Here is a 12,172-nt window from a genome sequence, read left to right as displayed (position 1 = left end):
GAGCAGAAGCTTGTTTTCTATACATATACATCAAAGAGTCATGTCAGAGATACAGTGGAAGTTAGCAAGAAACTCCATGGACATGATTAAATTTAGGGAGAATTCAGCCCATCTAAAATTTCTTAACTATCACTTTATATGCTTGAACCATTATATGCTTAGTGATATTCTCTCTATTTCTAATTTTTCAGTAAATTAGTTTCTACCTCTATAGCATTAAATAAATATTGGGTAAGCTTAGACATGTTTAGCCATTTCAGTGTAACAACATGTTATGAAAGAATAAGAGTATTGTGTAAGATATTAGTTTCCTGATGCATGAAGATAAATAATGAAGTGATAAGGTTCTAGCAAATCAAATTGAAAATATTCAGATCTGATATATAACAAAGCAATGTCAATAACAGCAAAAAAATAAAAATAAAAATTGTACCAAAATGCTTATTGGTAGTTTATAGTCTGTATACTGGGCCTGATGTTGTACTCTGTTTAGTAAATCATCTTACTCCAGTAATAACTGAGATGTAAAGAGATTAGATACTTTCAGGGCATTAAATTATGTACACAGTACATAAGTGTGAAATCCAGAACAGGACACGAGCCTATGCAATGTCTTTTTTTAATTTTAATTTTTATTTTTTTGGTTTTTTGAGACAGGATCTCACTATGTAGTGGAGACTGACCTGGAACTCACTATGTAGCCCAGACTGGTCTTGAACTCACAGTGATCCTCCTGCCTCAGCCTCCCAGTGTTGGGATTACAGGCATGGGCCACCACACTTTGAAGCTACATAACTGAAATCTCTGTCTTTTATTCACTCCTCTGGGCCTGATTAGAATCAAGAGACATCTAATTTCATAGTATAGTTTTTCCTTCTCAAATAATCTTACATTCCATAAAGTGCCTGTTGAGCAAGATGTGTCCATAAACTAATTGCCCTAAATTACAGTAGAGAACACATCCCTCTTGCCTGCACTGGGGGAACTGGGTGTGCAGGCTTCCTTACTAAATTGCCATCAAATCTTAGTGCTGTTTGACAATGCATCTAGCTTTCCCAGCATACCAGTAAAAGATCCTGTGAAATTCACTTCTCTTCCAAGCAGTGCTCATTTGTATTCCTGCAGCACATTTTCCACTGCCTTCTCACCACCCACATTGAGGTCAAATATCTCTCTAACCTACTACTGTGCTTTTGCTGCTGCCTACATCATTTCACTCAGTCCTCCTACCTGCTTTCCTAATGTCTCCTTTCATTTTAAACATTGCATTTCCCACCTACCTGCATAGAGAATTGAAGACCTCCTTAGAGAAATCTAGCTTTTCTTATATAAATAGATACACTTATTTCAAGTCAAACTTTCTAAACCATAAGAAGTTTGGTTTCTCAATCAACTACATGTATACATTTTCTTCTATGTGCAAGTATTAAAAGAGTACTTCCTGAGTGAGTCTTACAAATGAACTACGAGTTATAAATCATTTAATATAGTCATGATTCCTCCTCATGATGTATAATTAAGAATTAGAATTATGTTACCATATTTATGTGTTATGAGGTTTCATACTTATTGGGAATTTTACATTATCATCTCATTAGTTAGCAATTTAAAATCTTGATTGTGGTTATTGATATGTCATTTGAAATTGTTATTTTAGAATAAAAATATATGAGTACAAGCACATACTTGATAAAATGTATTTTTGACTTGGCAAATTTATGCATGAATGCATTCAATCAGATAGTAATTGGCACCTACTTTATGCCAAACAGCACAGTTTAGAAAAGGAACAGAGTGGCATGGAAGATACTGAAAGTCCAAGCTCAAGAGGACTGTGATCTAACATCTCAGTGTCACTAAATTATTGTGGATAATGATCAGTGATTCAAAGAGAGAAATAAAAGGAAACATCGTGTGGAACAGTAGTACTTAAAATTACATCTACAAATCTTTAGACTTTAAGAGAAATTCCATAGTCACAAAATAGAGGAATTGGACTATGCACAGCTCATAACATGGGGTCAACGGACTCCTAAGAAGCTGGTGGGAAAAAATTATGGAAGTTTGAAAACTTAGATGGAAAACACATATTTAAAATCCTTTAAAATTTAGTATTTTCTTCAATTATCATGTAACTTTAGTGCCATAAGCACTACCTGTGAAGATTTCATCAAAAGAAATCATGTATATATTTGTATTTTGTTACTATTACAGATAGATGAAGTTATTTACTGCCATTGCCATTAAGAAATTACAGTAATCATTAGATATACAACTAGATCTTGCTATTAAATGATTTTATGGAACAGCCTAGGGCCGGGGATTTAGCTCAGTGATTCTGCCACAAGCCTTGCAAGCTCAAGGACCCGAGTTTGATCCCTGGTACCAAAAAAGAAAAAGAAAGAAAGAAAAGAAAAGCCTATACTTAGCTACATGAAAGTTTCTTTTAAATACCATAGTGTCACTTCAATATAGTTTTCTTCCTTTAAAATTCTACATGGTACTTTTCATGAAATAAAGGGAAAAGGTGTCACAAGAGAAAACGATGTGAAAAATTACAAATATAAAAGAGAATGTAAGTATTACATTTTAACATTTTAGGCTATGTGGCTAAGGACTCTACAAAAAGTGACACTGAATTGACAAAAGTGAGTTATGTGCAAAGTGACTGGGTCGGAGGTTTAGCTCAGTGATGCTGCCACCTGCCTCAAAAATGCAAGGTCCGGAGTTCGATCCCTGGTTAAAAAAAAAAAGAAAAAGAAAGAGAGAGAGAGAGAGAGAGAGAGAGAGAGAAAGAAAAGTGACTGAAAGGAGGAAAGGAATGCAGAATCTGGGGACAGTTTAGACAAAATCTCTAAACAGAAAGAACTGGATGAGCATTCACAGGAGGTTGGATAAACACTGTTATATGCTTGTCTCTAGCTATGTTTAGCTGCATCAGTAGAGGGGCTGAAATGGTAGACTGATGAATTTTAAATGCAGTTGAGTTTTAACCAAGAAAGTTTGATCAACCATTAACAGTGGCTTTATCAGAGGCTTGATAATAATGATCACCATGGAAATTAGCAAGGTAAGGAGAGCTAAGAATATTTAAAGTGAAGACATAGAGGGTGAAAATGAGAGGATGGCATTAAGAATGAGATTATAGGCTCTAGTGAGAGCTCAAGATTGTTGAACATAAAAAGTAGAAGGAATATATACAAATCTTATTGCGGAGGAGCCAGTGAGATAGAACAAAGGACGCAGAGATGCAAACAAGTATGTGACGCAAGATATTTAAGAGTTAGTATTTATAGGATACTGGGAATCAGAAGAATAGCAAAAGCACTTCTAAACAACAAAGACATGGCAGGGGTATCACAATTGCTAACTTGAAACTATATTACAAAGCCAATGTGCTAAAAACAGCATGGTACTGGAAAAGAAACACACTGAGGAATCAGTGGAAGAGATTAGAAGATGCAGAATCAACTCCAGACGTACTCAGCTACCTCATCTTTGACAAAGGAAGCAATCATCCTCTCTGGAGGAAAGATTGTCTCTTTAATAAATGGTGCTGGGAAAATTGGATTTCAACCTGCCAAAGATTAAAATTGACTCCTATGTTTCACCATGCACTATATGAAAATCCAAGTGGATTAAAGATCTAAATATTAAAAGAGGAACACTAAACTTGCTGGAAGATAAGTTAAGTAGAACTCTTGAAGACATTGGCATTGGAAAACACTATGAACAAATCCTCGGTAGCTTGGGAAATAGCACAAAAAATCAACAGTTGGGATCTCACCTTATTAAAAAGCTTCTGCACTGCAAGAGAAATCACCAAAAGAGCTAAGAGACAACCTACAGTGTGGAAAAAAAATTTCAACAGCTGTTCCTCAGACAAAGGTCTACTATCTAGAATATGTAAAGAAATCAAAGAAATCAACCCCCCCAATATAACGACTCAATTCCTAAATGGACATCTGAAATGAACAGACATTTCTCAGGCAAAGAAGTAAAAGCAGCAAATAAATACAGGAGAAAATGTTCAACATCACTGGTCATTTGAGAGATACAGATGAAAACAACACTGAGATTCCACTTCACCCCAGAATAATGGCTACTATCAAGAAGTTAACCAATAACAAATGCTGATAGGGTTTTGGGAAGAAAGGAACCCTTCTCCATTGTCGGTGGGAGTACAGACGGGTGCAACTACTGTGCAAATCAGTATAGAGATACCTCAAATAACTAGGATTGGAAGAGCCATTTAACCCAGCTATTCCTCTGCTAGGTATCTTCCAAAAGAATTAAAACAATTACACCACAGTGATATATACTCACCCATATTAGCAGCATAGTTTGTAATAGCTAAATCTTGGAAACAGCCCAATTGCCCATCAACTGGAGACTGGATAAAAAGATGTTTGTTTGTTTGTTTTTCATAACATAGAGTACTACTCATCCATAAAGAATAAGAAACTAGAGACATTTATAGCTAAATGGATGCACATTAAAGCCATATTCTTATTTGAAATAAATAGGGCACACATGTGTAAATACCAAATAGTTTCTCTGGAGTGAAAAGCTAAAAGTGTAAATAAGGATCAAAATGTATATAATTGATATTGCGTAATGGAAGAATAGATCTAAAGGAGTAGGTGAAGTGTGAGAGATAGGGGAAAGGTAAGAAGGGGGAAGAAAAGACATGAGAAGAGGAAAAATACGGAAACAAAGTCTTTCTAAACAGGGAAGGGTGGAGGGGGTGAAGGGAGACTTGGGGGATGGCCAACAAATAGGAACCGAGATACATCATGTAAAGGTTCACGATCCCAATGATGAATGCAACTGTACTGTATACCAAAAACCCACCAATAAACTTAATGGAAAAAGAAAAGCCCTGTGAGATGAGTTGACTCTGGAAGGTTGATCATATCACTACATCTCTGCCTTTGCTGAAAGAAAGGTGGTTACTGCTTTATTCACAGACGTGGAGTGTTCATCTTTGGTGAACAGAAAGTCTTTCATGTATGTCTGATTAAGATTTATGATGAATGCCAGCATTCCAAATGAATTCAGCTTTTACAATTGAGAAGACACAGTGGGGAACAGATTTGTGGTTATTACTTAAATATAAATACAAAGCTATAAATATCATCACCTTTGTTATCAACAACAGTACTTGTGTAACTCTTCTAGTAGTCATACCATACTAGTAGTAAAAGAATAAAAGATTGTGGCAAATGATTTCTTCTACTGTTAAGAAAAAGTTGGGATTTAAACAAGTATACTAAAAATGGGAACACATTTCTCTTCAGCAAAACTGAACATTTAAATAAAATGCACAACTACTTTCAATGTTGTATCTTGATTGAAAGCTGCCCTTAAATTTCAGTTTCATTTCCAGCTAAACTGTCAATCAAGTGTGAACCAAAAAAATCAACACTTTTCAAACACAAAGAAATGTGCCTTCACTGACAATAATTATTTGTAGGTTATTTGTAGGTGTGCTTGAGGAGTGTCAAATATCTTAAGAAATCAGGGCGTGGAAGGAAAGGGGAAGAAAAATGAATTGATATTTTATGTACACATACCACCTTCAATGATGAATGCAATCATTGTGTGTTGCATACAGGCTCTAATAGAAATAACATTTTTTTAAAAAAGAAATCAATAAATGTGGAATGGCCCCAAGAGCATAAAAGGAAATCTACGGACTTTTGCCTTATGAAGTAACTCCACCCCATAGAGTCCTCCTAAAAAATAAAATTACTTTATTAGCAGTAGGTCAACTTAGTGATGCACTGAAGGTAGTTGTTTCAGGCAATATCGATAAACAAGAAACAACAAAAGCAAAGGCAATTAGAAATTCTAGGAAAAAAAAATCCCTGCTGTACTAGAAATTCATAATCTAAAAAGGGTAAACAAAATATTACATTATATATTTTAGATATAATAAATAATATAAATAAATATAAATATAACATTATGGGGTCAAATTAATTAGACATAAGAGAGATAATACAACCTTTTCTTCAGTACTAGTGATTGAATGCATGGCTTCACAATTGCTAGGAAACAGCTGTACAATTGAGTTATATCAACAATCCAATTTAATTGATCTTGATAATCAAGTATTTAATAAGTAACATAAATTTACCGATTCAGAACATTTTGTTTTCCTGTTCATATCTATTCACACCAGCTATGTATTTATTTCTAACGTTAATATTGCATATAGTTGATATTGCAAAAGCTGTTTTTTATATTAATAGTGAACTTAATTTTTATATTAGTAGTGAACTTATCTACAGGTACATTAAATCAGAAGCTCTTAAAGCTCTTATTCTGCCCTTTTTACTGCTGTATTCATATCATCAATAAAAGGGCCTGTGATGATAGGCAGTAGCCACTCAACAAGTTTCTTGACATAACCATAGGAAATAATGTATATGGTGTTCGCTTTGATAGTTCAGGGCAAGAAAAGTGGAAGGAAATGTAAGGAAATAATTTGTTGTAAACTTTTTTGGTGAGAGAAATAAGAATTATGATAACTCACTCTGTAAAAATAGTGAATGAATAGGACACAGACTCTCTTCTCTTACAACTCACAGCCCAACCAGTAGAGGATGCAAATATTGGAAAAATAAAATGTGACAGGGTTTTTACACTGGCATAAACAAAATGTAACTGCGAGGTCTCCACAAAACAATCAAAATTTAGTTCACCTGAGAAAGGTTAAAGAGCTGAGAAAGATAAATGTCATGGGTGTTGAAAATGAAAAATCTTTAAGATGTGGTGAATGGAATATCACAAAGGGAGCAGCGTTTCAGAGGAAAACAGCACAGCTTGTACCCTATGATCTGGAAGAGATCTAAAAGGAAGAGGTAGACAAAGACAGGAAAGGTGCCACGGAGGACCTTTTGACCTTACTGCACCTCACCAGCTTTCCGTTTGCTGGGATGCAAACCCTAACACCCACAACGTAAACGGAGGAGAGGCTTAATTTGGCACAGGATTCAGGGAATTCAGTCTCCAATGTGGAAGCACCGTGACAGGAAGGGGTGGCTGAACAAAGCTTCCCAGTTCCTGGCAACAGGGAAGAGGAGTAGGAGAATATTGCCCGAGGAGAAGAGGGAGGGACCAGATATAGACCTCAAATTCATGCCTTGCAGACCCATCCAGACACACCCAATGGATGTGTGCTCCATCCATTTCCTGGGTTGATTCCCAAGCCAGTCAAATGGAAACTCCACTTTGAGGATCACAGAATCTTCTACACAATTGCAATTTTCTAAACATGTGTGAACTTAAAAAATGGTTGTCCTAGGTGTTCCTGAAGAAAGGAAATTTAACAAATGAAGTTTGGAATAAGGGTGAGAATAAAAGAAAGATCTTAAGCAACTTTGCAAAGAGAGCTCAATGCCTCTGAACGATCTGTCACAAAATAACAGAGCTATGTATAAAAAATACCTTTTTTCCCCTTCCACAAAACACAAACACGACACATATATGACAAAAAAGTGGTTAAAAAAGCTAGCCAGACAAAGTGGTGTAAACTCTAATCTCAGCACTTTGGGATGCTGAGACATAAGTTTATGACTAGTTTGGGCAAATTACAGTGACCCTTTCTCAAAAATTAAAAATAGGAAGGAAGGAAGGAAGGAAAGAGGGAGGGAGGGAGAGAAAGAGACAGAGAGAGAGAGACAGAGAGAGAGAAGGAAAGAAAGAGAAAGAAAGAAAGAAAGAAAGAAAGAAAGAAAGAAAGAAAGAAAGAAAAAGAGAAAGAAAGAAAGGAAGGAAGGAAGGAAAGAGGGAGGGAGGGAGGGAGAGACAGAGAGAGAGACAGAGAGAGAGAGAGAAGGAAAGAAAGAGAAAGAAAGAAAGAAAGAAAGAAAAAGAAAGAAAGAAAGAAAGAAAGAGAAAGAAAAAAAGAAAGAAAGGAAGGAAGAAAGGACGGAAGAAAGGAAGGAAGGAAGGAAAGGAGAGAGACTGAGAATGTAGCTCAAAGCAAAGGCTCTGAGTTCAATCTCTAGTGCTGAAGAATGAGAACAACTAGTTGTAGGCCCCTGTGGCTCTTGAAATTCCATTTTATTACATGTGTTATTCTTTAATATCTCAAGAATAAAGATTATAAAGATACATGTCTTACAGTTGTTCCTTCTAACTGACCTTTGCACTGCAAATGTAGAAACTATTACTAAAGTGAATTGATTAAGGCAGGCAGAAGGTAGAAAGGCAGGGTAGAAAGGAGGGAGAGAAAGAGAGAAAGGAAGAAAAGAGTAAACAACAAAACAAGGAAAAAATTAAACAGATTCACATGACAGGAATTCCTGGACATTGCTTTAAGTTTTTCTTGGGAAAAAATAAATATGCATGTTGCCTGCTTTCATTTTCCCAAAGCACAACTTAATTAATGCTGTCGGATCGCTCCTGGTAACAGACTCACACTGTAATAGTCCTCCTACGCCACAAGATCAATGGAACCCTGGAAGCTACCACAGAAAGAAATTAGAATGTGCATCAAATTTGTGCAGCTCAGTTTGTAATGCCTAGAAAAGAACTTGTCATTTAAACTCAGTTATCTGCTGCATTTTATGCTTTCCTTAAACTTACAAATTCAACAACTAAGTTCTCCAAAAGATTATCCTTTTGGTTTTCTAAATCTCAGTTTTTGTTTTCCCTACCATGTTGAATGGTATAAGAGATTTAATAAAAGATAATCATTTAAAACAATATTTTAATGTACTTATTTAAATCTATGTACACTTAGAACATATAATTTTAAATGAAAATACGAGTTTGGGAGTCATGATAGTTAAGTAATTAATTTTATCTCTAAGATCAAAGGACTGAAAACAATTGGAATTTTGTGTTATTTCAAAATAAATACTGTGCATGCAAATTTTTAAAAATTCATATCTCTCAATTTACAGAATAATAAGCACATCAACATATGCTTTCAGAGAGTCCACTTTAGGCACTTACTATTTTCTTTCCTAACGTCGAGTAATTCCAGAATAGAACAATTAGCCGAAAATGTAGTAATGTGTTGTGGAGTTCTATTCTTTTCTTTTGGTTTTTAATATTTTAGAATATTGACAGCAAATAGGTGAAAAAACACAGTTATAAGGTAGTTGTTGCTTATGGTATCTTAAATATAACATTACGTATTCCAATGTTCTTAGATTTGCTAAAATTGTGTTTTCTGGTGAAAATTTTGTAAAAGTACTATGTAATTTTTGTATCTAAAATTGATGATAGTTTCACTAATTTTTCAAAAATGGTGTGATGAGCTTTTTGTACTTATTGACTATAGTAGGATGATAGCATTAGGGTTTCCAAAAATACTTTAGTATTCTGCTGTACTAATAGTAATTGCATTCCACACTGCTTTGTAGAAATCACTACCTGGATTTATAAACCCCAATTTATTACTCGGTGACTAATTTTAGTGAGCTATAACATTTTTAAAAATAGATTTTATGGCTCTGTATCTATATGCTCTGCACAGACTACTCAATTAGTTTTATGTTATCAGTATAATTAAGAAAAAGAAAACTGGTTCATTAATTTCCCTACTACCCAAGATTAAAATTTCTTATTAATCTTTTATTCTAAGTAATGATGCTCAACTTTGAGGCATTTGCTAAAACTATCTTGGTTATATTGAAGGGATACTTTAAGTATTTAGTCTCAGCTACCTGTTTGTATTATTTCTAGCATCTCAACATAGACAAAAAGATGAACTTTTTAATATAAGGGATTACATTTTCTGAAAATCGGTGCTTTTGAGTAATATTTGCTATCAGTTATTTAAAATCTTAAATCAATATTTGTGAGAGCAATGAAATAGTTTTTGAGGTTGAATGGATAAGAAAGATGAAATAACCAAAAGTTGTACAGTTGCATTATTCCATTAACTTGTTACTGCATGAAATGAAGTCAAGCAGAGAATTAACTATTGAGCATTATGTAGTTTCTCTAATATAAGAGATCCAAAATACAAATAATTGAAGAAGCAAAATAAAAAAGCATATTAAAAAAAGGGAGGTAGGCTCTGTGGAGACAAGAAGAATCTGGGAAAGGAGGCTGAGGAAAGGGCAGGGAAGGCAGGGAGAATGAAAATGATTAAGATGCAATATGGGAATAGGTCCATCCTCAAGATGAATGCAATTATGATATGGTGTAAACATATACTAATAAAAATTCTGAAAGCACATAAGCAAAAATTCCTTTCAGGGACATTTTTCCCCACACAGTATCTATCTATCTGTCTATCTATCTAGCTATCTAGCTAGCTAGCTAGCTAGCTAGCTATCTGTCTGTCTGAAACACAGAAAACTACCTCTTAATTATAGGGAATTATTAATAGCTAAATTCTAGGGACATAATAATGCTAATAAATGGTAATATTTTATATTTTCACATTTGCTACCCAAATCTATTCATACTGGGCTTTATTGAATTTGGCTCAAAACTGGACCAGCAATAGGAGTAACCTAAGATAGCTTTTATCTAAAGCTGGATAGGGGAGAATAAATTAGGAATTGGAGTATTATTTCAAGTACTTGAATAGGGTCTTTACATTTTTAGCTCATTTAACCTTCATCCCCACTAAGATGACTACTGTGATCAGGTCCATTTTACTGACTGTAATACTGACAAATAGAGAAAGTGACTATTGCTGTTTACATTGCCCAGAAGCACCACCCACATCCAAATGACCCTTTCTACCAATACTAACTACACATGTACTCTGCCTGCCTAGCCAGAATGTATCTGCTAGAGTTTTAAATACAAATGTAGTAGATACTGAAGTTTTTCTCTTTAGTTTTACAGAAAACCCATCTCTGAAGGGATGACAACCCATAAGAAAAAGAAGTTGGAGGAGATTCTATGCAAGCAAACTTCTGAGTGTTTGAAAATACTTTTTCCACGCTAAAACTTATTGCTATTCGAAAATCCAATCCAGCTTTTCACTTAGTTATTTGCCTTTAAAACTTCGTAGTCATATGCAAGTCATATACAAGGTACGTGAATATGTACCAGTGTTGGTAAAGATTACTGCACATTCTTCTTTCTACTGAAACCACCATGATTATGAAACTGGATCTCATGATCCATCTTTTTTTTTTAAATATGGAATGCTTCGTGGATTTACATGTCATCTTGTGCAGGAACCTTGCTAATCTCTGCATCATTCCAATTTTAGTACAGGTGCTGCCAAAGTGAGCACTTAACTATCCTTTCTCTTGACCACTAGCTCGTTTTCAAAAATTATACTTTAGCTCCCCTAGCAATTGGAAAATTGATGAATAAAATGACTGTGCTAAAATTCTATGCTTAGAGTTAGAATAACCATTTGTGATTTTAAGGATAAAAGAAAATAAAGGTAGTACAGCAGCTCAGAGCAATATCAAGTGATACAAGTATACAAAATAAAACAAACAAACAAACAAACAAAAAACCCCTGCGTGGTCCTAATCAGATATTTTGGAAGCGATGCCAATAAATTTTACTCTGTTAGACTGCATAATGTTTGGATAGGCTGAGTCAGGACTCTGGAGTCTTTAATGATGAGGTTCACAACATCTGACAAGACACTATTTTTCCATGACTTTGTTCACAATAAAAATCAAAAGGTTAATCAAAATAATACACTTTTAACTGGAAAGAGAGGAGGTCAAAATGCTTTGGCTGTAGTTTGGCTGCATATTGAATTTTTTCATGTCAGATATTGATGACTTCTTTTTCAGTTTCAAAAAGGAAACATTCAGAGTGATTATCAACAAAGCATCAAATACCTCGTGGACCATGCAACAGGTGTGAATATAGGAGAGGGGTGCATCATATTTTTAGTTTACCAAGAAAATGCATAGTTGAATAATTATTATAATTGATTTTAAGGGACTTTTAAAATCTAAAATCTATGATTTTTTCCTTTTGTTTTGTTTGATCTAGCTTTTAATTTTACTAGTACATGTTGCGGTGTTTAATGATTATCACATTCACTGTATGGAACTGGCACATGCACATGACTTATTCCACTTCCCTTCTTTTCCCCTCTCCTTCCAACCCTTTTTATTTTTCCAGAATCAGATTCATGTATTTACCTAAGGCCTTATAAAGTTAATTGTCATATATACAGATTGAAAACCAGACTAATAGGCCAAAGAACTTATATATA

General features: G+C 34.6%; 1 non-coding gene across 1 annotated transcript; it reads right to left on the bottom strand.

Annotated features, from left to right (window-relative positions):
- Positions 1-11,118: 11,118 nt before the first annotated feature.
- On the bottom strand, positions 11,119-11,221 carry LOC117286181. Its single transcript, XR_004517331.1, has one exon. It is a non-coding gene; the product is annotated as a U6 spliceosomal RNA (small nuclear RNA).
- Between the last annotated feature and the right edge of the window lie 951 nt (positions 11,222-12,172).

Source organism: Fukomys damarensis, unplaced genomic scaffold (assembly GCF_012274545.1).
Source record: "Fukomys damarensis isolate Sample0158 unplaced genomic scaffold, DMR_v1.0_HiC HiC_scaffold_15, whole genome shotgun sequence".
Taxonomy (NCBI): Eukaryota; Metazoa; Chordata; class Mammalia; order Rodentia; family Bathyergidae; genus Fukomys; species Fukomys damarensis.
The sequence above is the reverse complement of the archived record's forward strand: the minus strand, read 5'-3'. Positions and strand labels throughout refer to the sequence as shown.